Source organism: Miscanthus floridulus, chromosome 11 (genome assembly GCF_019320115.1).
Source record: "Miscanthus floridulus cultivar M001 chromosome 11, ASM1932011v1, whole genome shotgun sequence".
Taxonomy (NCBI): domain Eukaryota; kingdom Viridiplantae; phylum Streptophyta; class Magnoliopsida; order Poales; family Poaceae; genus Miscanthus; species Miscanthus floridulus.
The window spans coordinates 8005585-8031166 of NC_089590.1; the positions used below are offsets into that span (position 1 = coordinate 8005585).

General features: G+C 42.5%; 1 pseudogene; it reads left to right on the top strand.

Annotated features, from left to right (window-relative positions):
* Nucleotides 1–170: 170 nt before the first annotated feature.
* Nucleotides 171–15851, top strand: LOC136491601 (probable RNA-dependent RNA polymerase 3; annotated as a pseudogene).
* Nucleotides 15852–25582: the final 9731 nt, after the last annotated feature.

The window sequence follows — 25582 nt, forward strand, 5'->3', positions numbered from 1 at the left end:
CACAGTGCTTCCGCGCTGACCGCGGCGGCAGGCCGGTTGACTGGCGATTTCTCGCCAGCGGCGACCTCGCCGGTGACGGGACTTGCCCCGGAAGACTCGCCTCGCTCTCGCGCACCTCCTGGTGCCACTAATCGACCATCTAGGGCAGCGCAGCACGCACGCCAGCGGCCATGGCGGCACGGCGGAGCTCCGACGTGACGGCAATGATCGACGGCGATCGAAGCTACTCCTACACCTCCCTCTCGGCCTCACGAACACAACCGAATGGTCACTCGGGCGGATTGACGCCAGCAGCGCAATGGCCCGCAACCACAGCGGCCTGGCGGCGCTCTGGCGAAGCGGAGGCGGCCAACGGTGAGGTCACCGGCGACGCGAGGGGCAACGGTGCACTCAGCACACTCACGCGAATGCGCCCAAGGGGTTGGTTGAGCGCGCGCAAGTTCGCAACGCACGCGACCGCGGCTGCGGTGGCTCGGCAAAGCAGAGCACGCCGGCGTGGCGGCGCTACGGCCATAAGGACCCGGTAGAGACTAAACTAACGACGGCATTAGAACGAGGGGCTCACCGCTACTTCAAAATGCCAGACGGTGAAACCGGGGACGCGGCGGAGCTAGGTCGTCGACGTCGAGGACGAAGGCGGCGGCGCGGCTCACGGACACGGCGGCGTTCTGTCTTGTCTGGACTTATTCTGCGAAAACCGTCAAGCGTATGAGCAACAGGGCGACAAGGTGAAATGGAAACGCGAAGCGGTTGAGGCGGAAGTGCGCCACAGAGGGCTGGCCACGGTGAGGGGCTCACGGTGGCGCTTTGCTCGACGCCGGGGAAGACGACGGTGCTAGGGCGATTCCGACGGTTTGGGCTGGCGCGAGAAGGTCGGACGGATGTGCAAGAGGACGGCGAGCGTGTCTGCAAGGCGAATTGCGATGCGGTGGAGTGGTGGCGGTGATTTTGCCGACGAACTGGAGTGCTCGACGGCGGCGCGAAAGGGAAGAAAGTGAGCTCGGCGGCCGGCTCCGCGACTTAAGGGCGTCGGGGCGGCTTCTGGGCGTCCAGCTCCTGCTTGCGAAGCGTCGAGGCGAAGCAGCTGTGTGCCCGCGCGAGGAAAGGCGGCGAAACGATCGGCGGCGGCGGCGAGCAGGTAGGCAGAGTGCTCCGGCGACCCTGTAGCAGACTGACGGCCGATGTTCTCCATCCATTTTCTCCCGATTTCATACGGCAACTCGCTGAGCTCCAAAAACCAAAGTTCATCTAGCTTCAATCTTCAACTTTGCTTTAAGCATGAACCTCTAATTCTAACTGGATCAAAAGATCAAGAGCCAAGAACAGAGAAGAAAAGAAACTGCATACTCTGAACTTTGGAACTGACAGTTAGGGTTTTGAAATTGACTTAGCTTAGCTTTGTTTGTGAATTAATTAGTAAGCAAACCAATCAACCAATAACATCATTGTAAAGTACAAACTTCATACTTCAAAATGATATTATTGTTTGAGCAAGTTTATTTAGGAAATTCATTTTAATAATGCCCACAACATTGAACTTAATGCTGAATTCCAACACTTAGCCAAATATGGTTAAGTACTGAAATCCATGTTTAAATTCAAATTTGGAGCTCAAGTTTTAATAGGTTGGACTTGAATTCATACTCCATACTTGACACTAGTATAAAGCACCAACTTTACACCTCAAAGTTTATTAGAGTATACGTTCCAGTATTTTGGTGAAATTAAAAAATATAAGGTCACAAAGTACCTTAAAAGGAATTTTGGTTTTAACTCAATACACCACACATGCATTGCAATGCTAGCCAATTAACATTGATTTTAGTGAATGCAGTGCATTGCAATGCTAGCCAATTAACATTGATTTTAGTGAATGCAGAGCTTGGTTAGCTAGCATGAATGCTTAACATGCATGATGATGACATGCTCAAGTTTTAGTGATGCTTAACACCAGGGGTGTTACATAAAACCACTAGACTTCTTAATTTATTTGCATTTTGCTGTGCTGCAGCAGTTCTCGAACTTCTAGTTTTTAGATTGGTTTCATTGGTTTTCTTTCACAGTTTACAAGGATGATAAAGATATGAAAAAGAAATATGGTGAACAGGGGGATATCAAGAAAAGCAATTCGTCTGTAAGGTGCTATTTTATTTGCACTAAGTCTGGGTGGAGGGGGGACGAGACTTATATTCCTTCCCACAAAACAATTGACAAGTGCCGCAAACTGTTCATGCATATCCATACTGCTCCCACTCTGGCGAATTATATGAAAAGGTTTGTCATCTAGACTATTAAGCTCAACCAACCATGTCTGTTGACTCTTCCTAAGGCCAAAGGCAACTCACAAGTGCAATGTACGTACCTTTTCTGGTTGGTGATAAGGATGTAGGGAACTACAAATTCTGCTACAATGATATAACATTGAGTTTTTAGAAAATAGCCAAAAAGTGGTGCACTAAAGAGTGCCAATATTTTAGATTATGAGATAAGAACTATGCTACCCACTTTTGCTATTTTATGTTCTTGCAATTGTTGCAGCTCAGGAGAACTAACAATATGATGTTATTGTTTTTTACATGGATATGCATCCTCCACCTTCTGGTGTTTTAAACATATGTTCTTTGATTGGAGTGATACAGGTTTTCTTTGATACTTTCCAAAACTCTAACACTGGATGTTGATTTATCGGCAATTGACGTTATACTGATTGATGATGAACCTTGCCACGTAATTATTTTCTTCCTCTCCAATAGTTTCTTATTACTATTGAGCATGCAACTTTTATCTTCAATGTGGTATTTCAGGACGAACATGGGAAAGTTGTTATGTCAGATGGTAAGCGTTTGATCCATACTGATGGGACTGGCTTCATATCTGAAAATTTGGCTAAGAAATGCCCTAGCAGAATTATCAAGGGAAAGAAGTCAAAAGTATGTACGCTTGGCCCTGTGCCTTGCCAGTTTCTTTACAGGAGCTTATTACTAATATTTTAGCTTTATGGATGATATGTGGGGGTTCTACAGATGGTTGCTATTTTTGTATTTTGATTTTTTTTATGTTGTGGTGGGTTATTTGTGGGACGAACTCAGCATAAAGCATAGTCGTGCGAATTGCACAGTCGAGGCCCCGGTCCTCATGGCCTAGTTTTGATGCTGTTACCGGCGGTCCATGCCAGCAAGGTCAGGGAAGAGAGGAGATATGAAAAGATTCAACCTATTACTTAATTGTTCTGAGTACATGTGTAGGCATATAAATACCCAGTGACGATGTTTGTCCGACAACAGCCCATCCTTGCGCTGACCCCACATGACAATTTATCAAGTCAACACATTCATACGAAGAATGATGTAGTCCCTTTTAGTACCAAGCAAGTTGCGGCAGGCTAGAGTTAAAACCTAACATGATCCACTAACAAAAAGGGGGGGAAAATTAAATAAGACAAATATATATATATATATATATATATATATATATATATATATATATATATATATATATATATATATATATATATATATATATATATATATATATATGAGGCTCAATAAAAGTGATATTATTAGAGGGTCTAAAGCGTGTTCATGGTTTAGGCACGTGAATAGCTCCTTCTCATGCACTCCTATCGAAGGACGATTCTTTGGGTATATTCCTTTGTTTCAAGTTCCTTTTTATTGCCTCTTCACATATCAAGTTGTTGTTGTTGCTTCACATATCAAGTTTGCCTCCCCATGAATAAAGAGCTCTTTCAAGTTTGGCCGACCCCTACTTCTCCTTATATTATTTTCACGCCTTAGGATTGCACTATTTGCTGGTGCCTTGAGGCCTCCGCTGGACATGTCCATACAAACCACAATATGTAATGGATTTCTTTTGCTTTGAAGTTGTTCAGTGAACTGCTTTTCCCTCCATTCCTCCAAAATTGAAGTACATATGTAAATAAAGGAGCATTTGTGGAAATCACTCCTGCATATGTATGCCCCTGCATTCAATATGCAGTAGTTTATGGTAAAGGTTCATACAACTGTCAGTTAATATATTGATTCTTTCTATCCCTTTTTCAGGATTATATGCATCGAGGTGAAACAACGGTGAGGTCGAGTTCAAAGTGGCATCATTCTCAACATTGAATTTGTACATTATTAATCATGTGCCTATTCTCTGTCTTTATATATTCTGTTCTTTTCTCTAGCCTCTTCTCATGCAGGTCCGCCTTTTTTATAATGGATATGCTGTAAATGGAACTCTGCTAGTTGACAAAAGGGTATGCATTAAGACTTTAAGAATCTGGATATTACTCTCTCCAGTCACCAATATATGACTGAAGGGAGTATGTTACCTACATTCAAATTCTAGCTGTTTTACTTGGCAACTGGCAGGTTTGGTATGGAAATGGTTGTTTGGGGACCATAGTTGATTCAAATATTTGTTTATCTTTTTACATTTCTACACAGTGATCACTTCCTTGTATAGTGTCCGGTTTTTCGTTGCTCTCATGTGATTTGTGTGACTGAACTCAAGGGATACCATTTCCGAGCAGTTTAGTCTTTGAATTCTTTTAGGATAAGCAGACAGAGCTGTTGTACAATCCCAACTCATCACTAATGCCCCCCCCCCCCCCCTTCCCCCAACAAAAACAAAAAGCAACATTGTGACATTTCCCTAACAAAGTATATGCTATGATATTTATTTGTAATGTAGATTTGAAGGTGGATGAAGTCTCTCAGTTCTTTGGAAATAGTTAACACAAGGTATATCTGGAAATATTTTGAGTTTGTAATGCTGGATTTAGGTATTAAAGTTCATACTTATTATCTAGCACATTTGAATATTTGAGATTTCATATACAGCCTTTTGTTGTAATTGTAACCCTAAATCCACTACAAAATCATTCTATGCCATTTTTGGTGGTGAAACTATTTTGGTTCCTTTTACTCTGTTTTGTTGCAAAACATAATTTGTTTCATTATCTCTTATGATTTGTTTCATTATCAACTTGTAGCCTACCCCAACTTGTTTGGAACTTAAAGGCTTTGTTGTTGTTGTTGTTGTTGTTGTTGTATCTCTTATATACTGAAGTCTTATTGAGGTAAGGCCATCACAGTTAGTTTTTCCTTTATACTTATATTTCAAATTGTAACTGTTAATCATCTGTTATAGTATATTTTGTAGTTTAGATATTGTGTATCGTAAAGTACCATATGTATCTGCGGGTTGCCTTGGCTCCTGTCTTGTACTCTATATAAACTGCCCAAGGGCTCACTGCAATACATCCATCCAATTGCACCAATTCTAGTCTCCTTCATGGTATCACGAGTCTAGGTTTAGATCCCCTAGCCGCCGCAGCTTCCGCATTGCGTGCCCCCTTCACCATTGTTGATGTTAAAAATGGTGTGTTGTGATAGTTTTTTCTCGAATACGTAGGAGATCTGCGTATCAATATATTAAGAAGAAAAGGTTATAGAACCCAAACAACGATACACAACCCCACCAAACAGCCAGATCATACACACAAAAAGAAAAGGAAAAAGAAGAAAAAGAAACTCGCCAAAGACTGCAAGCACCAAACAGCCTCGACCAACAAACTAACGGATGTTGGACCCAAGGGCGAGTAGATGTGAAACCCCTCGAGCCCCAACTAAATACCAGAAATGTAACTCCTCCCTGATATACTCTAAAACTCCATTCATACTAGGCAAGATCCCATCTAACACGCATCGATTGCGGAGATTCCAGATTGCCCATGCTCTAAGGATGATAATGGAGTTGTGACCTTTGCTCCAAGGATGATAATGTTAGTGCGCAACGGAATCCAACATGGCTCAATATACGCACGAGCCGGCGCCCCTCAGGCCTAGGTCCATCAGAGCCCACAACATACCGAGGCCTTGGGCCTAACTCAACCCAAAATACTAGCTTGATAGGTGAGGACTGCACACGTCTTATATGTTGTGCTTCCCCACCACCAATTATCGATGTGGGACTAAACCTAACAATCTCCCCCGTCACACGTCGGACCCAACTCTTCACACCACACAACCCAATATGATCTCTGGAAGACGTTTTTCAGGTCCTGAGTCCAACGCTCCATATCACACACAACCCGTGTGACCTCCGAGACGTTAACGGGCTCCCCTGTCACCATGTGACCACTGAGATTTTCTAGGTTTTTCCTACCATGGGCTCCGATACCACTTGTTAGACTGCGCAGCGGAATACGGCCTAGCTTGCTATACACACGAGCCGGCGCCCCTTGGGCCCAGGCCCACCAGAGCCCACAACATACCAAGGCCTTGGGCCTAACTCAACCCAAAAGACGGTCCTAATAGGTGAGGACTGCCCCGCCTTATATGTTGTGCTCCCCCACCATCAATTACCGACGTGGGACTAAACCTAACAGATAATGGAGTTGAGACCTTTCTGGACTTGACTATACACTCTTTCATTAGATTTGGGCCATTATCTCTTACATATCAACTTTTGAATTGGTAGCTGCAAGGGGGTTTTGTTGTGTTAGCATAACCTCATCTGCTATTTGAGACACTTCCATGCATCCCAACAAAATATGAATAAATAATTGTAGCATTTAGGGAGTGCTAGTGAGACAGTCAGGGGATGTTCTTCATCATGTCATGCCTTATCTGAAGCTCTTTTTGAAAGCAATGGAATTGCACAGAAAATTAGTAGATTGATTAGAAGGCCAATGGGCAGGGGGGCATATATGGCAAAGACGACCCCGGGTTGGTTTATAGAAGTAAGACCGCCGTCGGATCTCCTTGCCTAACATAATAGCAATCAATCTATAATAACCATAATGGGCTGATAGCCCATGTGCCTATATGCGGCTGTCTAACACTTTTGGCAAACAAGTTCATTTTTGGTTCAAAACAAATAATACAAATGTTTGTGTCTTGATTGCGTTGCTTCACTATGGAGGAGTTAAGGAAGAATATTTTATGGAACTTCTACATAATGCAATTGAAGGGGTTGAGAATGCTCGTTATAGTTTCAGACACGCACTAAAGCGTAAGTTCGAAACTTCGAATCACTGGGTTTCCATATATTTTTTTCATTGCGTGCTTTTATTGTTTGTGCTTCCTTGTGCTATAGATCCTATGCTCTTATTGTTCATAACTTTGTACATGTTCTAATAATGTATTTTATATTTTTTCTTTCGCTTGCCTGCTCTTGCATTGATCAAGGAGCTCTTTTTTATATGGTTCATGTAGTTGCATCTGGATATGCTAATATGGAGGATTCAATGTTGGAACGCATGATTCAATCTGGAATTCCACTAGAAGAACCATACTTGCTATCTAGGCTGAGTTTCATGGCCAAACAGGAAATGAAAGGATTCAGAGAAGGAAAGCTACCGATTGATGAATGCTATTATTTGATGGGTACAACAGATCCTACAGGAACGCTGAAACCAAATGAAGTTTGTGTGATACTGTAAGTGGTAGCATTCATCTGTCTGTTTCATCTGTGCCTTCTGAAGGCATTTGCCTGTATGTTTCATTGTTTCAATGATCCTCCATTTATTGATAGCCAACTTTGCCATTTAGTAGTACTTGATAACAATGTGATTATGTTAATAAAATAGTGATAATGTACACCTTTTTTCTATAAGCACAGTGAGGATAACCCTAATGAAAGTTATTAAGAAACTTCAAATTTCTGTGACTGTTTGCATGATATACAATTTTAGTAGTAGCAAATCTCGAAATTTACGCCATTAAAACCTGTCATCCGGTGCTTTGTTCCATGTTTCCCATACCACTAGGATGATGAGAGAATGGAGGCCCTTCTTGATTTTCTTTGGCAAATTTTTTATTGCTTCGCACCACAAACTTGAACTACTGGGGTTGGCCTAGGGCGCCTGGAGGATCAATCCCAAGTTCTGAAGAACCACAGACCAGACCAGGCGGGCGCAAACACATGAGACAAGGAGGTGTTGGATGGATTCTTCAGCTTGATCACAAGGTGGCAGACAACTGGGAGAGGAAGACCACGCTTGGCAAGGCAATCAGCAGTCGAACATCGATTTTTCACCGCAAGCCAAATGAAAAATTTGCATCGTAGGACCCAACTTTTCCAAATCCTTTTCCAAGGCGTGAAAGCAAAACCTTCCTAAGATGAGGCATTAATTGCAGATTTGCTGCTGTATTGCCCAGATTTCGTGAGCTTCCGGCAGTGTTGATCCGCTACTCCTAGCTGCAAGATCAAACCATCGACCAGCTCCCATATATAAAGACACTCCCGTAGGACTGAAACTGTCAATGTGCCATTTATATCAGACACCCTGCGATGATCCACCAATGCTTGGGCTACTGTGGGCTGTGTGATGGCCCTCTTGGGGATTATCTTGATCAAGTTAGGGGCCAGATCAGATATTGTTTTCCCCTCTAGCCATCTATCAGACCAGAAAAAAGTGTTATGGCCAATTGGCCATCCCCAATTACAAACTCCACCGCCACGTAGAAAAAGATATTGCCAATTTTAACTGCTTCAAGTGGTCAAAACGAGCTATTTTGCTCTATAATTTTTTTCTCACATGGTACCGTGCACCACCCTACAGCAACGTGGCCTTGCCCCTGGGCCCACACAATGCTACGGTTGAGATTCACACGCTGTCACATCTCAGCTTCGTTGAAGTCCATGTGCCCTGATCGAAATCTGCCAAGGCATGCAAGGGGGTGTTCGTGAGATTGCTGCGACAGGTGAGGACTATGTCATGCTTGATGCTTCGCCGCTGCCATCACCCTCATCCATGGCGAGCCATTGCTAATCCCCCTCCTGCCACTAGTGCAGCAAGGGTTTTTGCTCCTGGTTGGGAAACCCCTTTAGTCCCGGTTTTCCAACCGGGAGCACCAATCCGGGACTAAAGGTACCCTCTTTTAGTCCCGGCTTGGCGCCCAGGACTAAAGGGGGACCTTTAGTCCCGGTTGGAAACACCAACCGGGACTAAAGGGGGTCTCCAGGGTTGGCGTTCAACGCCACGCGGCAGGACTTTTAGTCCCGGTTGGTGTTACCAACCGGGACTAAAGGTCCCTCTTTTTTTTTTCCTTTTTCTGGTTTCTATTTTTGGTTTCTTTTTTCATTTAATGATTAGTTAGTTTTGATATTAAAATATATTTTCGAATACGCTGCTAATAGTAATATATAATAGTAATATATATGTGTACTTCGCACGCGTAAGTTTTCGTTCGAACTTTGTACATAAATAACAAACGAATATACGCGTCCTTACTTTGTACACCATACTCTATATATATTACAAATGTTTGATATATAAATTGTTTAGGTTCTTAGGAATTCACTCCTCCAGATTTGGATTCCACGTTTCGTTCGGGTCATTGTAGAACTCGCCGTTGGGGTTGATGACCTGGTCATTGAGAAATTCTGCTATAGTCTCTCGAATTGCTTTAAGTTGGTCAAGTCGTATGACTCTTTTCCTCAACCATTCAGTCTTCAATAAAAGTTAAAGGAAAAAGTATTAATATATATATATATATATATATGTATGTGTATTGCTCATGTAATTACTTATACAAATGAGAGCAATAAAGAAATTGTAAATATACGATCAAAATAATATGAAGGAAAAAGTATTTATATACGTACTTTGAGACGCTCTTCAGGAGTTCTCTTTGAGTACGCCATGATGAACTCGCAAACATAGTATCCGCAGTAGTTGTTATCCTGCTCCTGCCTTAGAACCCACTTTTACGAAAAAAAATCAATTAGGGTGAATTGAAATCATCATATGGTGTTAATTGAATATAAATGTGTAGTTATAGTACTTACTTTGTGTACGATTACATCCAGTGGCTCTTTGCAATGTTTCATTTTTTGTTCCTCAATTAAAGGTCCCCTGCCACAACGACCTGGCGCAGGAGCCGTTGGGCAGGGACCTTTAGTCCCGGTTGGATCCACCAACCGGGACTAAAGGTCTTTCTAGTCCCGGGCGCAAAAAATGTCGGGACTAGAGCCTGATTTGGCCCTTGGATCAAAGGTCTGTTCTCTACTAGTGTGCATCAAACTAGATGCAGATCCTTGCCAACAGTGAGGAGGAAGAGGGTGATGTCAAGTTTGCGAGCCGAAACGAGCTAGCTCAAGCTTTTCATGAGCTTAGCTAGCTCGGTATCCAGCCCTAGCCCTTGGAGCTAAATTGTTCTCTATTTTCTTTTGTCAATCCTTTTTGGTTACGGTTGAAAAGTAAAATATCCCAGACAGAAGCAGAAATAGTGGTCTGAACTTAAAGATGGACAAATAGATCTGGCCATCTGATTCTTCAAAATATTGAGGGCATTCTATTTTCTGTTGATCAAATTAGAATAGCTTTTCAGTTGTGGAAGTCTTATTACTATTACGGTATTACCTCACATAAAAAGGAAATGTTTTTATGCTTCACAGGAGATATTGAAAACTTGCATTCTTTGGCATTGCTAGCCTCCTACAGAACATACATAAATATGCAGTTATTAATTATTGGAGCATGCATGGATAATACTGTATTTGACAGCAGGCTTTACTGTTGTCTATTGCTGACTTTATGTCATGCTAAACAGTGACAGCGGTCAATACTCTGGAGATGTGCTTGTGTTTAAACCTCCTGGGCTACATTTTGGCGATATACATATCTTAACTGCAAGGCAAATGGACGGACTGGAGAAGAATTTTATCGGATATTCAAAAAATGCAATACTTTTTCCTACTTCTGGACAAAGATCATTGGCTGATAAGATGGCTGGCAGCGATTTTGATGCTGACGAGTTCTGGGTCTCAAGAAACCATATGGTCAGTTCATTTCTGTTTCTTTTTATGTACATTTTTAGGAATCTTTTATTTCGCACTGCAATGTCACGTCCGTGTGGGGGAGTGACCTAATGGGGTAGCTGTGGGAGGTCGCCGGCCGTTCGGCCGCCGGTTTCCTAACCATGGTGGCTGGTGTCCAGAGGTAGCAGCACGGAGATGAAAAAACAGAGAAGGGAGGTAAGAATAGGAATTGGCTGTAATTGCTTGTTTATTCCTTGATCACCTCTGATTATAAAGAGGTCTGCATGCATAATTCTCTCCTAGACTCTTGCCTGTCTAATTCAGGCTTTCCTGATTGATCCCTCACAACTCACCTGCTTAATTAGCCCCTCTGACGGCCTCTATAGCTGTTGCCGACCATAACAGCAATGGCTAGGATTTGCTCCCTCCAGCCTGGACACTATCATATGCTCACAGGAAGTCTCACAAGCCAGCTGTGGTCTTTTTGTGGACCTTGAGTAATCTGACTTTTGGACATGCGTAAGTTAAAATTCCCATCTATGTGACAAATTTTCTCCTTCCACAATTAAGCTACATGATGATCCACAACGGCCAATCATCTATCGTGAGCTTAACATGCCTACTGTCGAATTGGATACCAAATTATTTAACAATTACACAGGTAATCCATAACCGTTCATGCTAGAGTTGTACGTGTGGCCTCCCTCCACCTTCTCCAGGACCACGTGTCCTACTGCATGAGCATGTAGTTCCGTTTTTATAGGAATGAAATTCCACCAAGATTGCAGTCATAACATGTGCTGCTTTATTACATGACCTAGGAACATAATTACGTGAGGGGCTAATAAAATTCAGGGTCGAAAGCTTCAAATCACAGACCAGATCACCAACTAAAGATAGCTCAGAAGCTAATGTTTCCTATTGGAGCTTAGTGTTTCGACTAATCCACATGATATGGTAGCAGTTACGATTTGTATACATGCAACCAGCTCTGCATGCATGAGATGCCTAACCCAATCCAACTTCCCCGCACCTTTGCCCAACCTCTTGTCTCCATCAGAATTAATTTCCAACTTATTTGCTTGGGTGTTTCAGTTATGAATAGCACTTGTATCCAATACGGGGGGTTCTAGGCCTGAATATATATGCATACAGGTGTGGGCAATTGTGCACTGTGCTAAGCTCTAATCCGTGCATTTGTGAAAAATTCTACCAATTGAAACTCGAGAGGTGACACTGTATAAGAATCATCAGCACCAGTATGCTTTGTAAGCTAATGCTTCACGGGATCTCAGGCAATTCTACCTGTACTGTTAGGCAACACAAAAGTCAGCACTGAGACAAAAACACCAAAATCCAAGTAATCTCTGTTGTCACACATGCCATGGCATGCAACTCAGCCTTGTTTTCTTCTTGGTCCAAGCAGTGAGGAAACCACCAAGAAAAAAAAAATTGTTGACAGAAAGAGGGATCAATGATAAGAGGAATCACTAGCCCTATAAAGAGCTGGAGTGTGAAGAAAGATGGTGAGAGAGAGTCCCACAAAGATTATGATGATGCATGACATGATCTATAAAACATGCCCTGCAGCACGCTCACCCAATCATGTGTAACAACTAACAAAAGCATCACATCATGACGAAGTGGGAGTAGGCTCGTGCTGACATAGGAGCAACTTGTTGCCACTTGAACTTATTGGTTGAGTGGGCATCTCCCTTCAAAATCAAACTTTATGATATTGTCATTCTGCCTATGTCAAGTTTCTCCTAAAGATGGAAGTGTAGAACTTTGATAACAAACTACCAGTTCAAGCGCATGGCCCATCGTCTTCCCAAGGCCTGGTGCTTAACCTTGGCCACTACACCACCAGCTTTCCCTTGAGACACCCTGCACAACGTCCTAACTCTTTAGCAGTGGGTTGCACATCCTTGTCTTGCCATTGGGCAAGCCAGACTAGCTAGACTTTCCTTTAAATTAAATATTACATCAGTATTTCTTGTTGTAGAGAATTACATCCCCTGTGTGCTAGCACAATAGCATTTTTCTGCACATTAATATGCATTATTATTATTTTTTAACTTGCCAAAAGGAGTTCTGCAATTCTGATAGAAAAAATGGTGTTTCAGTTACTAAAGGCTTTCGAGAAGCGAAGTGAACCTTGGGTTCAACTACTAAAACCAAAGGAGACCCAGCACAAGCTTAGCGGACCCAGGGATTTTAATGAATCGATTCTCGAAAGAGTGTTATTTAATGAATGTTTGACGACTACGTTTATACCCAAGTATTGTATCTCTTCAATTATTAATCATGTTCATATCATAGTGTTCACAGGATGTTACTTGGTTTTGAATTGATCAGTATTGTTTGCACAAATTTAGATTTTATCGTTTATAACTACTTTTGCTAAACCATATAAACATTCTTTATTGTGTACTGAATTACATATCTTTAATTTATTTGAAGATATCCAGTCAACTATGTGACATGCATGCTTGGTTGCAAAGCAAGGTGAAGTTGCGGTATGCTGAAATATCAAAAAACTAGGCGCAGTCTTGCTTACAATGGCATGCCTCCCTAATAACTTTTATGTACTGCTCATGCATTTTGTCAGTGAGGACTGGTGAAATGAATTATTTCTCATCCTTGCCTTTATTTGTGCGGTTCAACTTAGGACCCTGGATATATGTTATCAATTGGATATATAGTGTCTTTGTAACCCAACACATGGGGTGCATTCCTTATCATATGGCTTGTGGGCACCCAAAGATGTCCATTGTTGCCTTTTTCCAAATTTGCTTAGTTTATTATGATCACCAAAAATTCCATCATTATATTGTTGATATGAATCAGCTTCATAACTACTTAGAGTGCAAGTAACATGCAGCCTGTTCGTTTGGCTGGGCTTGTTCGTTGCTGGATCATGAAGAAATACTGCTGGCTGGTTTGGTGTGAGAGAAAAATACTGTTCCGGCTGGAAATTTACGATCGTTTACGAGGCAATAAGCCCAGCCGATCAGGCTGATGATATACATGTGTTAGACCATACATATCTCTCATAATAACTATAAACTAGTTGCAACATAATTGGTAATAATTTTTATATTGTTTTATGTTATATGAGGATGTTTCCTAGAATAATGAACACTGAATATCCTGGTTGTGCTGAGATCCTTTTTAATTCTTCATCACTTGTCTCTGAACTATAATTTTGTTTTCTCTGCAACACCTGTTTGGTTTCGTTGTGTTGATCTGATGGATACATGTTTGGATTTCCCTCTTACAGTTATGCACTTGGTTTATCGTCTGATTGTTGGTTACATTATATGGACCGGTTCTTAACAGAAGAAGTTGATCAAGACGAAAAGAAATCAATTGCGGCAAAAATGATTAAATTAGTTGACCTTTATTATTTGGCTCTGGATGGGCACAAGGTTAATTACAATCTTATGCTTTGATATGGTCTAGGCTTCCATGCAATTATGAATTTCAAATCATTCTTTTTTGTAATATTTGATCTGTCCAGCAAAAAATATGCGAAATAAATTTAAAATGCAATTTCCTGTTGGTTAGATATTTAATACAAAGACCAAAGTTCACTTCACTCGGTTATTAGTCTTGTGGCAGCATGCTCTGTTTCAACAGTTGTTTCTTGCCATGTCTCTGCCAATTAAACAGGTAAATGTGGATCGTAATCTGAGAGTACAAGCATATCCACACTTCATGGAGAAGAAAGGATTTGATTCCTACCATTCTACATCTATTTTGGGCAGAATCTACGATGAGACTGACAGAGTAATATCGCAACAATGTGATGAACAAATTCGTAAGTTGTCTTTCTGCTAGTTGGCACTCCACTGATCTAGCTTAGCTTTCTTCTAGGTTGGTCTGTTTTTTTTTATCATCATTCTACCAGTACTACTTTGCATGTTCATGTGATTTCTGGGTACACTCTGAATTTTGCAGATAATGGAATAGTTAATATTCCAGTTTCTACATCTGAGGATGTATGCACCAATACTTATACAGAGTGAACCGTATTAGATAATGTAATATTTAACTTTTCCAACCTCTACATCTGAGGATGTGCACAGCCAGTATTTATTACAAAGTGAACCATATGCTTTCTTAGAATTATTTTCCTGATTTCTCTTGATACCTGTCAGATGTTCTTGTTTTCCTAATTTCTCTCTTAAATAATAATATATGAAGCTAGTTTTTTTTTTAAAGGAATTTGAAGCTACTTATTTTCTCATGTCTCAATTTCTTGTGTTGTGATCAGAGATAACGACACTGCCATGCTTCGATGAGGTGGAGGCAACCCGAGAATGCACCTCCCTATGGGAAGACCGCTACCAAGAGTACTTGACAAAGAGCAGCCAACTTTTTGACCTGGACAAAGAAGAAAAGAACGATGAGTTTCAAAAGCTCTATCAAAGCTACAAACATGTAAGCATCCTATCTTCTTACCTGATGTGTGTAAAAACTACAAGGAAACAGAGGTAGCTTCAGGGTCGATCGGCTATCACGATCAATAAATTAATTAACCCTGCGTGCAATGCAGTTGCTCTATGACGCTGACGAATTCGAAGAGACCAAGCGGGGCCTCTCAGACGTGTTCATGGAGGCGTGCGCGATCTACAGGATCGTCTACGAGCGAGCAAGGTCTACTAGGGATGAAAACGGATCGGATACGGACGGATATCACCGATATTACATTTGTTTTCATATTTCTGTCCGGATTCGGATTCGAATACGGATAGTGTCAACTATGTCGGATAGGATACGATTGGATATCAACATCATAAATATGCGATTTGAATATTCGGATACGGATACGATATCGGATGTTGTATATCCGGACTCGGATACGGACAGATCTCAACCCCTCTAAACAGATTCGGTTTCGAATACGATCGAAAAATATCTGTACCGTTTTCATCCCTATCTACCAGGAGCGTTTGTGGAATGTCGCTGGAGCCGCGCTGTGCTATCTCCACGCGACCAAGTACGCGGTGCAGCGTGGGGAGAAAACCTCGCTCTGCCCACTCTTAGTTATCCGCCAACTTTACATCTGATACGTTGTATAAATATAAATAAAAGCTACTTATTTCTGTCTGTGATGAACCGGGTGAGGTGAGGTGATGTGGTGATACGACTTGTCTCTGCAGTTGCGACAAATCCAACCACTCGTACGTATCGGACGGTGAGCGGAGCATATGGGCTGCCCTCCTCTCCACGCTGGGCTTTGGCCCAACGAGAGCATGGCCTATTTCAGTATAACACAGCCGCGACGTTCCTTTTTTTGGTGCGAGTATTCGCTGTTTTGGCGCTATTCTTCTTGTTTTTGGCACAAGTGCAGTCGGGCGGACGTATTTGGGTGCCGCTCGGCTTCCATGCGACGGTGATCGACATCGGCTGGTGTTGCTCGGTCTCTCGCTCGGGTTTCATGCGACGATGATCGACATGTCCTGGTGGTGCTTGGTCTCCACCGATATACAAGTCCCAAAAATCTCTGCACTCACGTCCTCTCTTCTGTATCCTGGTGCTGCTAGCTAATTTGATTCTCGTGTCCTCTCTCATCTGATTGTGCTGAAATGATAGATTTAGGAAATCTGAAATAGAACTTCATCAAAACGAAATCAACATGTTTAAGATGGAAGGTTGAAGGAAACAAAATCTGAGATCTACGATGGAAGAAAATGGGTATGTAATGCCACTACTGCTCCCTTTTGTCCATCCGATAAGATGTTCATTTCACCCTCACCACCAAATCAAATATTTATTTGAACAGCATAAATAATATCATGTTCATCATTATTTGTTTATTGTAGGGAGGGTTTGTTTCTTAGTCTTTGACCTCAAGTTGGAATGGAGTTCAGCACTATAGATGAGGCTTGGATGTTTTGGATTAGCTATGGGGGTCAGGAAGGCTTTGAGGTGAGTAAAATGTACACAACCAAAAGAAAGTTAGATGGGAAGATTAGTTCCTGCAGATATGTTTGTGTAAATGAGGGTCATAGAAAACCAGATAAAAGAGATCATCTAACAAAGTGTCCAAGAGCTGAAACTAGAACTAACTGTCAAGTTCGCATGGGACTTATAATGGACAAGAAAAAAGGAAATAATAAAGTGACTGATCTATTTTTTGAACACAATCATACCCTTCAGCTGCCACAAACCTCACACTTGATGGCGTCCCAAAGAAAAATTTCAGAGTTAAAAGGAGGTGGAAACAAAAACCTCGAAGCGCAAAAGAACTTGGCTTGACAAGAAATGCAAGTGTACAAAAAAGGGAGGTAACAAAAAAGAAAACAGTACAAAGGTGTGTGACAAGAAAAAAAAAGTTCGAAGGTTTGTGACAAGAAAAAAAATGTTCAAATGTATTTAACAACACAAAATATATCAGATTCTCTCTAACTGTATTCGCTACAAAAAGTTTCAATTGTATTTAACTATTTGATTCTCATCTATCTCATCCGGAGCAACAGACTATAAAAGTGTCAGTCGATGATGGCGCAACACTACAAAATACATGCCTGAACCATCCATCTTTACCTCAGGAAGAGATCTCTGAATCATACACGGCCATCAATATTTTCTCTCAACTATTGACGGTAATAATACAAAGTAATACATTTTTCCTTTGAATCATACATGGTCATTATGTTAAATTATTTTTGTTCTATTTTTCAGGGAGCAATGACAGATGGTGTTATTGGTGAATTCTAGTAGTACAGATTATGTTCCCTTTGCATTTGTCCTGCAATGACAGATGGTGTTCAGATAGTTTTGGTTTTGTGGTTAAAGTGTAATCAGTCAAATGGAGCTTCCAGTAATATGCATCATTTTGTGCATCTTGATGAAATTGCAGTAACCAACATCTTTTGTGCAGCCATATGAAATTACAGTAACGAGTGACATCTTTCTCTATTCAAAATGTATAATGCACTGTTGAGATCCTTTATGAGAGTACTGTAACACCTCAGTGTTAAGCATGCATTAACATTTTGCAAATCATGAGCATAATCATTATTATGCATCCATAAGCATGACATGAAATATAGAATTGAAACATGTATGTTGCATAGTTTTGTTTTAATAGATTGGATGCTATGTTTGTTTTACCATGTGTGTACCTTGGTTGATCACTTAGACCACTTAGAAGTAATTAGGATGCAATTTGGAGCAAAGTTTATATTCAAAGTTTTGCCAAATTATGCTTTTAAAAACAATTCTTCAAAATTTGGGTTTTGAATTAATATTGATTTTAATTTTGTAATTCAAAATCTATTTGGAATTTGACTTTGGTCATAAAAGCATAGTTGTAGATCTTGAAAAATGGAACAACTTTTATTTTTACACCAACTTGTGAAAATGCTTTTAAAATGGCTCAAAATAGAATTTTAGTTCTGCTTATTTAAGAAATAAAAAGAAAATCAGTTTATTTTCCTTAACGGGCCGCCGCCTCCCTTTCGGCCCAGCCGTACAGGCCGGCCCGGCCTGCCTCCGTGCTGCGCCTCCCGTTCACCGCGCCTGTGCTCCGATCGCGCCAGGACGCGCACGCCGTGTGGCGGCCATGCGCTGGCGAGTTCGCCGCGCGGCACCACCGGCCTGCCCCGTCCCGACCGGCCGCGCTGCCTTCAAGGCTCGACCACCCGCACCCTGGCGCCGCACTCCAACCCCCCTGCCTCTCGCTCGGACAGCAACAGCAGCGCTCGCCTCCGCCACCGCCCACACCAGCTTCCTCGCTGGAGTTGGCCGTTCCGGCCGCTCCAGTTCGCCAGGGCTAGCTCCATCTTGCCCTGAGCACCGCCTCCACCTCGCGCACCCGGTGCTCGCGTCAGTTCGCCGTGGTAATTCTTCATCGGTCGGGAATTCCTCGCCGGAGTGAGCTCCTCCTCGCCGGAGCTTGGCTCCGCACGGACAGCCCTGCTCCTCTTCCTCTCCCTCCTTCCTTTCTCGCGCACGAGCACCGCACCGCGTCGCTAAGTCTCCCGAGCACCTCCTCATCACCGTGTCATGGCCGGGGACGCCTCACCGGCGACGACCCGCGCCGCCGCTCCGCCATGCACGGCAACGGCCCGGCTTCCCGTGCTCCTTGGCCATGCCACGGGCACCGTTGGGTTCGCACGAGGGTGGGGAGCATGCCGGTCACCTTCATCACCGGGCCGGAGACCTCGCAGTCGACGAGATCTCGGAGGTCCGCCACCTCCTCTGTCCCGTGAGGCTGGCAGCAAGGGCCGGCTAACCCGCGGGGGCCACTGTCAGCCGCAGGGGTGCGAGCCCAGGTGGAGATCTGGGTGGATCTAGCAGTTTTGAACCGGAATTTTCAGAAATAATTAAAGAAATGATTTTTAGATTTCTGTTTAAATGCTTTGGAAATTTATAACTTGCTCAAAATAGCTCCAAATTTGTTGAAATAAGTTTTGCTAGGTTTCTTGTGACTAGATCTATCTGTTAAAAATATTTCATGTCAAATTTGTGATACTTTTCTGTGTAGCTTTATTTAAATTGAATAAATGCTGAGTTCTTAGAAAATGTCTAATAAATAGAATGTACATCAGAAAAATATGATTCCTAGTTGGTTGATCTATGCTTGAGATATACTTTGTAGGAAAAATATATGTCATGCATGTTCTGTAGAGAAATATTGATGTGTAGTTCAAGTGCCATTAATTGATGATTTTTGTTATTTTATATAGAGAGCAAAAATTGTATAAAACATGTGTATGATAATTTTTGTGCAGTGATTGTTTACTATGTAGAACATAGGAAAAATACCAAATCGGTGGTTTGACACTTTTTATAGTACAAAGTAATTTCATGCTTAATTATCAACCATAGCTTGTCATTTTTGTGTAGGCTATTTTACTTATCCAAATGCTATGAAAATTTATGGTAGTCTACTTAGAGTAGTACTATGCTACTGAAATTTTCTCAGATTTTTATGAGCAACAGAAATATATGTTGCTGTTGTAGCCCTAGTTTAAAATGAAATAAACTAATCTTCTTTAATGCATGATTAGTTAATAATGTTTGATTTGGTGTGTCTTTGAAGCATCTTAGATTGCTGTGGTGACTTGGCATGTTAGTATAGTGGTTGTAGTAGTAGTATAGTAGTACATGTTCTTGGATGATGTTGGCTACCTTGTAGAAGAGCTTTACTTCTACTATGTCCAATAAAGTTAAACATGTTCATCTACATTTCATGCATCATGATCATTACATGTCATCTCTTCGATGCACCTATGCATTAGCACTCATACATCTGCATCATACAGGATCGTAGGAGGAGTTGCTAGTAGTAGTTCAAGAAGAGTAGACTGGGACAGATCCATAAGAAGTCCAGGCACAGGAAGTGCCAGAGGAAGAGGAGCAAGGAGAGAACTTGCCCGAGTGTGTGGATCATCACCCTAGTTCGTTCGAACGAGGCAAGCCTCGGAGCATTCTAAGTCTCATACTTTACAAAAGCAACTATTTCTATATATGAGTTTATATATTGTTGCATTAAGTTGTAGGAGTTGATTGAAACCGTTGATGCATTTATTACTATCCTTGCCTACCTTATTACCTTATTACCCTGTTAGGTCAGGATCGAATAACTGCTTAGGCTTGCTTAGACTGGTAGCAATCGGTGATATCTGGTCACCTACATTATAGGTGTTTACTGGAAGAATTTAGCTATGGAAAGAATGATATCCTGGAATTAACCATGTGTGATGGATAACTGGAGACCGGACAGAAAAGTTGGAGGCAACCAGACAGGGTTCTGGGGTGCTGTTAGTTTCCATCTATGTCAATTAAGGACCGATCGTTGCTCGTCCCTCTTGTCATGTTGAACGCATGCCTCACATTTAGCTGGCCGAATAAAGTACCTTTCGACCACGAAGCTAGTGACAATATTCGAGCCGGGATAAACTCGGATTGGCAGACTGGTGCTGAAGGGGGTATGACGGGGACGCGAAGAGTGAGCCCAAGGTGCGTCCTGGCAGTCGGGCGGTCCCTGGGTAGTGCGGTCCTGAACTATTATCCCGCGGCTACTTGGAAAGTGTCATTGGTGATCTGTAGCTCACTTGATCAGTGAGTGTGGTTTGTGTGAGGAATAAATCACCAGCTGGTTAGGAATCGATTCGAATCGCCATCGCTCCTGGATAGTGAGCACTTGACTCGAGCTACGGCATCGTAGTAATTATGATGGAACATTAATGGTTATCTGAATGGTATGAGGTATGCTAAATCTAAGTTGGTAACTGGATGTTATTGGTTAGTCAAGTGATTGCTATAGTATAGGTGCTTACCTAGATGGATAGGTCATAATAAAGATGATGCAAAGTACTTAAAATGGTTTCTTCATGATAGCTTATACTTTTCGCAAACAAGTCAGCTAGCCCACTAAAGAAAGCATTGCATAATCCTTGGTGTCGCTTTATTTTGGTTTAAGACGAGTAAGTCTAGCTGAGTACTTTCTCGTACTCAGGGCGTTGTTCCCATTGTTGTTGCAGATGGTCAAATGTACTACAACTATTGCACTAACTGCCTGTACCCGGTGATGGGTGACAACTAGAACCAAGGGCAAATGGTCACTCTGTATCTCTCATCTGATGCTTTTGTTGGAGATAACTACCTACTGGCACTATATCTGAACTAAAAGTGTATGTATGGCTTTAAAACTATTTGCTTCCGCTATTTCAGATTGAACTTGGTTTGTAATAACTTTATATTCTAAACTCTGATGTATCCAACTGTCATTGCGAACTTTATGTAACATGTGACGGTACTTGCTAAACTTGTACGATCTTGGTTTGTATGTCAATTGGTTTGAAATCCTTCGTGGTTTCACGGACTACCGGGTTATACGGGCTTAAGTTTGCTAAATTATCTGCTTCGGTGGAAGATTTTCCTTACTTAATCTCGTATAATTGGTCGGTTCTGTTACAGCTGGCATCAGAGCAAGGTTTAGCAGGTTACTGTTCATGCATGTATTTAAAACAAAAGGGTTTTTGTGTTACAAAACTAATTACGAACTTATAGTATATAGGTGTTTCAACCTCTAATTTAAAACTTAAAGAGTGTGCCAGTGGTCATATCCTGTATGCCTAGTTAAGGGCTCTAGGTGGCTTATTTAAGTACTGATTTGGTGGTCTTTGCATCATATTTCTATTTCGCTGCTCATACGGCGTGCTATTGTATAAGTTCCATTCACTTGAGTGGTAATGTATGGATCCATTGCCTCTATGCCTCGGTAAGTAAGAGTTGTGAGAGCATGATCGGATACACTGCCTGATCTAGGGAAGTGCTTATATGATGCCTGGTTATTTACATGCCATACGTGTGTTTGTATGAAGGTATCCAATGTGTGGGGAATTCCGTCCCATGGTGACAATGCCGTCGATAGGACGATGGTTCGGGTAGTTACTACCGTTGTACGCATATCTAGGGATGCGTGTAGAGCGAGTAGATTACCTTACTGCTTTCGTGCATATTTTTCATACTGTCAGGGTTTGGGCTGAAGTGGATCTTTTGCAGGTACATAACAGCGCTATCGTGTAGTACGTATTAACTACATTTATGAGAGACCGTTGTATGCCACCGTCTATGCCGCTAGCAATTGTTATTTTTCCTAAGTTTGTGAGAACGTACGGAACATGTATGCATCATGTTGTTACATATCATTCATGGCATTGTTCCTCCCCTTATAAGTTGATTATCTCATTTTGATAAAAATGACAACTTAACCTTGTTCTCACAGTGAGTAATAAAACAAATTTGCTACAGATGGCACGCATAAAACAGACCGCTCGCAAGTCCACCAGAGGCAGAGCTCCCCACCATCAGCTTGCTCCACGTACCCAGTCAACGCCACACGTTTCTTGGAGAGTTTGGGATGCCTACACTCTTGTGGAGAGTGCTCAAGCTATGTAGGCTATCCAGATGGAATGGAGCCCCGCTATTTCTGGACAAATGAGCAGTTGGGGGAAGGTCTCTTGGTTACTGTGGAGGCCGTTGTTTGTCCCTGAGGTGATGGTTCTGAGTGGACTGGTTGGCGTTATGAGTCAACTGGTAGGACTGCTGAAGAAGCAGCTGACAGGGCAGCCTTTGGGATACTGAGGGATATTATGGATCGTTTTCCTCAGGAGTTGGCAGCCGCTTTAGTTGGAGTCTTTCCAAGGGGCAACCCCTCCACTGACTCATGGCAACAAGCAAGAGGAAGATCTCTAGAGATTGGTGCAGCAGAAGGACAGAATAGTGATAACCCTGCCATGAGCACCAAGTTCGCAGTGATGAAGGCTTTCGATGGAGTAGAAGGTAGCCTAAGATGTGTGTCTAGTGCTCTTGGTCATGCCCATGATGACCGACGTTAGCTTCAGAGGGATCACGACACCGAGATTGAGAGGCTCAGTGCAGAGATGGCTCAGTTGACTTGTCAGAGGGATCAGGCAACCTTGAGGACTGGAGCCTATGAGGGAGACGTATGTACACTGAGAGAGCAGGTTGAGCGTCTGACCACCGCCAACAGGAATGCTGAGCGCATGTTGATCCATGTGCTCCACTAGAGGAATGAAGCATGGTCCGCAGAAGATGTTCTGAGAGCTCGACAGGTTGAGCTAGAGCAGCAGCTGGCCAATGCAGAAGAGTACAACGACAACCTACATAAGGAGGTTCATCAGCTGAATAACCAGCTCCACCCTTACGTTCCGCCTGGAGCCGCATAGATGGATCTAGATGAGGACGAGGATCCCGAAGAGCTTGAGGCACCAGCTGATGATGACGACGATGATGTAGATAGTGATGATGTCGACATCTCCGACCTAGACAGCGACCACGATGAGTAGGCTAGTAGTTGTTGCGCTAGCTACTAGGGTTTCGTTTGCGATGACCTTTTGCATGGTTGACATGTCTGGCATGTAATCATGAGTAGAAAGACTAAGACCTTGATGTAATGTTGGAAAACTTGGATGTGTTTGTGGCGATATCTAAACATCAAAAGTCCAGTGTATGTATGCTGGCAATTTGGTTGTAATGGACGCGATGTGTGCGCTTAAGTAATCTAATTAGTAATGTTGTGTTAATTGGAATGACTTATTGTGCCCCTGTTTTATTATATGAATTTATTCTCTCCAGTGAATTCAGTACGGCATAATTTTTCATTCACTTGCAATTTCTACAACATCGCCTAATAATTACTGTTGCTGAAATATGCAGATGCCGAACACTCGCCGTACTGTGTATGACGCTATTGAGGCAGGTGGCCATGCCGCTAGGAATGAGAACCATGATCCACCACCACCACCTCCTCCTCCACCGTACACCTGCGGAACAGTTCTTCGCACAGTTCCTTGGAAGTCAACACAACATGGAGGGCATGTAGTAGAACATGGAAGCTGCATTGCGCCATATTGCTGACAACACCCGCCGTGGGTTAAACCCAGGTGGACATGAAGCGAATCAGCATAGCAGTTTCAAGGACTTTATGGACACCAGACCACTAATTTTCAAAGAAGCGGCAGAGCCATTGGATGTAGAAGAGTGGATAAACACCATGGAAGATAAGTTTTGTGTTATAAGGATGACAGAAGTATTGAAGACTGAGTATGTAGCTCATCAGCTGTAAGGCCCTGCAGGAATGTGGTGGAAGCACCACCGCACCACTTTTCCCCCCAATGCCCACATTACTTGGAGGGAATTCACTGAGGCTTTTTGTGGAGTTTACATTCCACCTGGTTTGACCGAAATGAAGTTTAGAGAATTTCTAGCACTGAACCAAGGTACCAAGACTATGACCCAGTATCTACATGCATTCAATAATCTAAGTCGCTATGCCTCTGACATGGTGAACACCGATGCCAAAAAGATCACTAGTTTCAAGAGAGGTCTGAATCCCTAAGATGATGAAGCACGTGGGTACTAACACCAGAACTGGTTTCAATGACTTTGTTAGTGACTGCTTAAAGCAAGAAAAGAACAACAATGTATATGCTACATCCAAGACTCGCAAGAGGGCTTTTGAGTTAGGTCCGTCCTAGCCAAGGGCCCCGATGGCAAATCATTCTGCGTATCGTCCGCTTGCCCCTGGTGCAAGGTTTAGGCCACCCCAACTGGAGGAATCAGAATGCCCAACAACCTCAAAGGAATCAGAAGCAATTCAAGATGGTGGTGCCACAAGCCAAGACCGGACAAGGCAGTTCATCTGGAGCTGCTACTCAAGTAAGAGGACCGTGTTTCAACTGCAATCAACCGGGGCACTTTGCAAAGTTTTGCCCATATCCCAAGAAGCAGCAGAATCAGTACCAAGCTCGTGTGCACCACACCACCATTGATGACATCCTAGAAGGAGGGCCCGTGACAGCCGGTATGTTTTCTATCAACAATCATCCTACAGTCAGTTTTGTTTGATTCTAGATCATCTCATTCATTCATAAGTCAAGCATTTGCAAGAAAGTATGAGCAAAAGATAGTTGAATTGGAATGTGCTTATTGGATCAGTTCAGCTGGGGCTGATCTATTAACTAATCAGATAATTCGGGGGATAACCCTGAGTATAGCAAACAGGCAGTATCAGCTTAACTTGATAGTTATGCCAGGGCTAGTTCTAGATGTGATTATAGGAATGAACTAGATGAATAAGATGGGAGTAGTAATTGATGTTGGAGGAAGAAGCATTTCTCTCAAGGAACCTGTTGGAGAAGGTACATTGCAAGTAACCTTACCTCAGAGAATAGATCTGACCAGTACAACTTGTGTAGTCCAAACTACTCTTCTAGCCAAGATTCCAGTAGTATGTGAGTTTCCAGATGTGTTTCCAGAT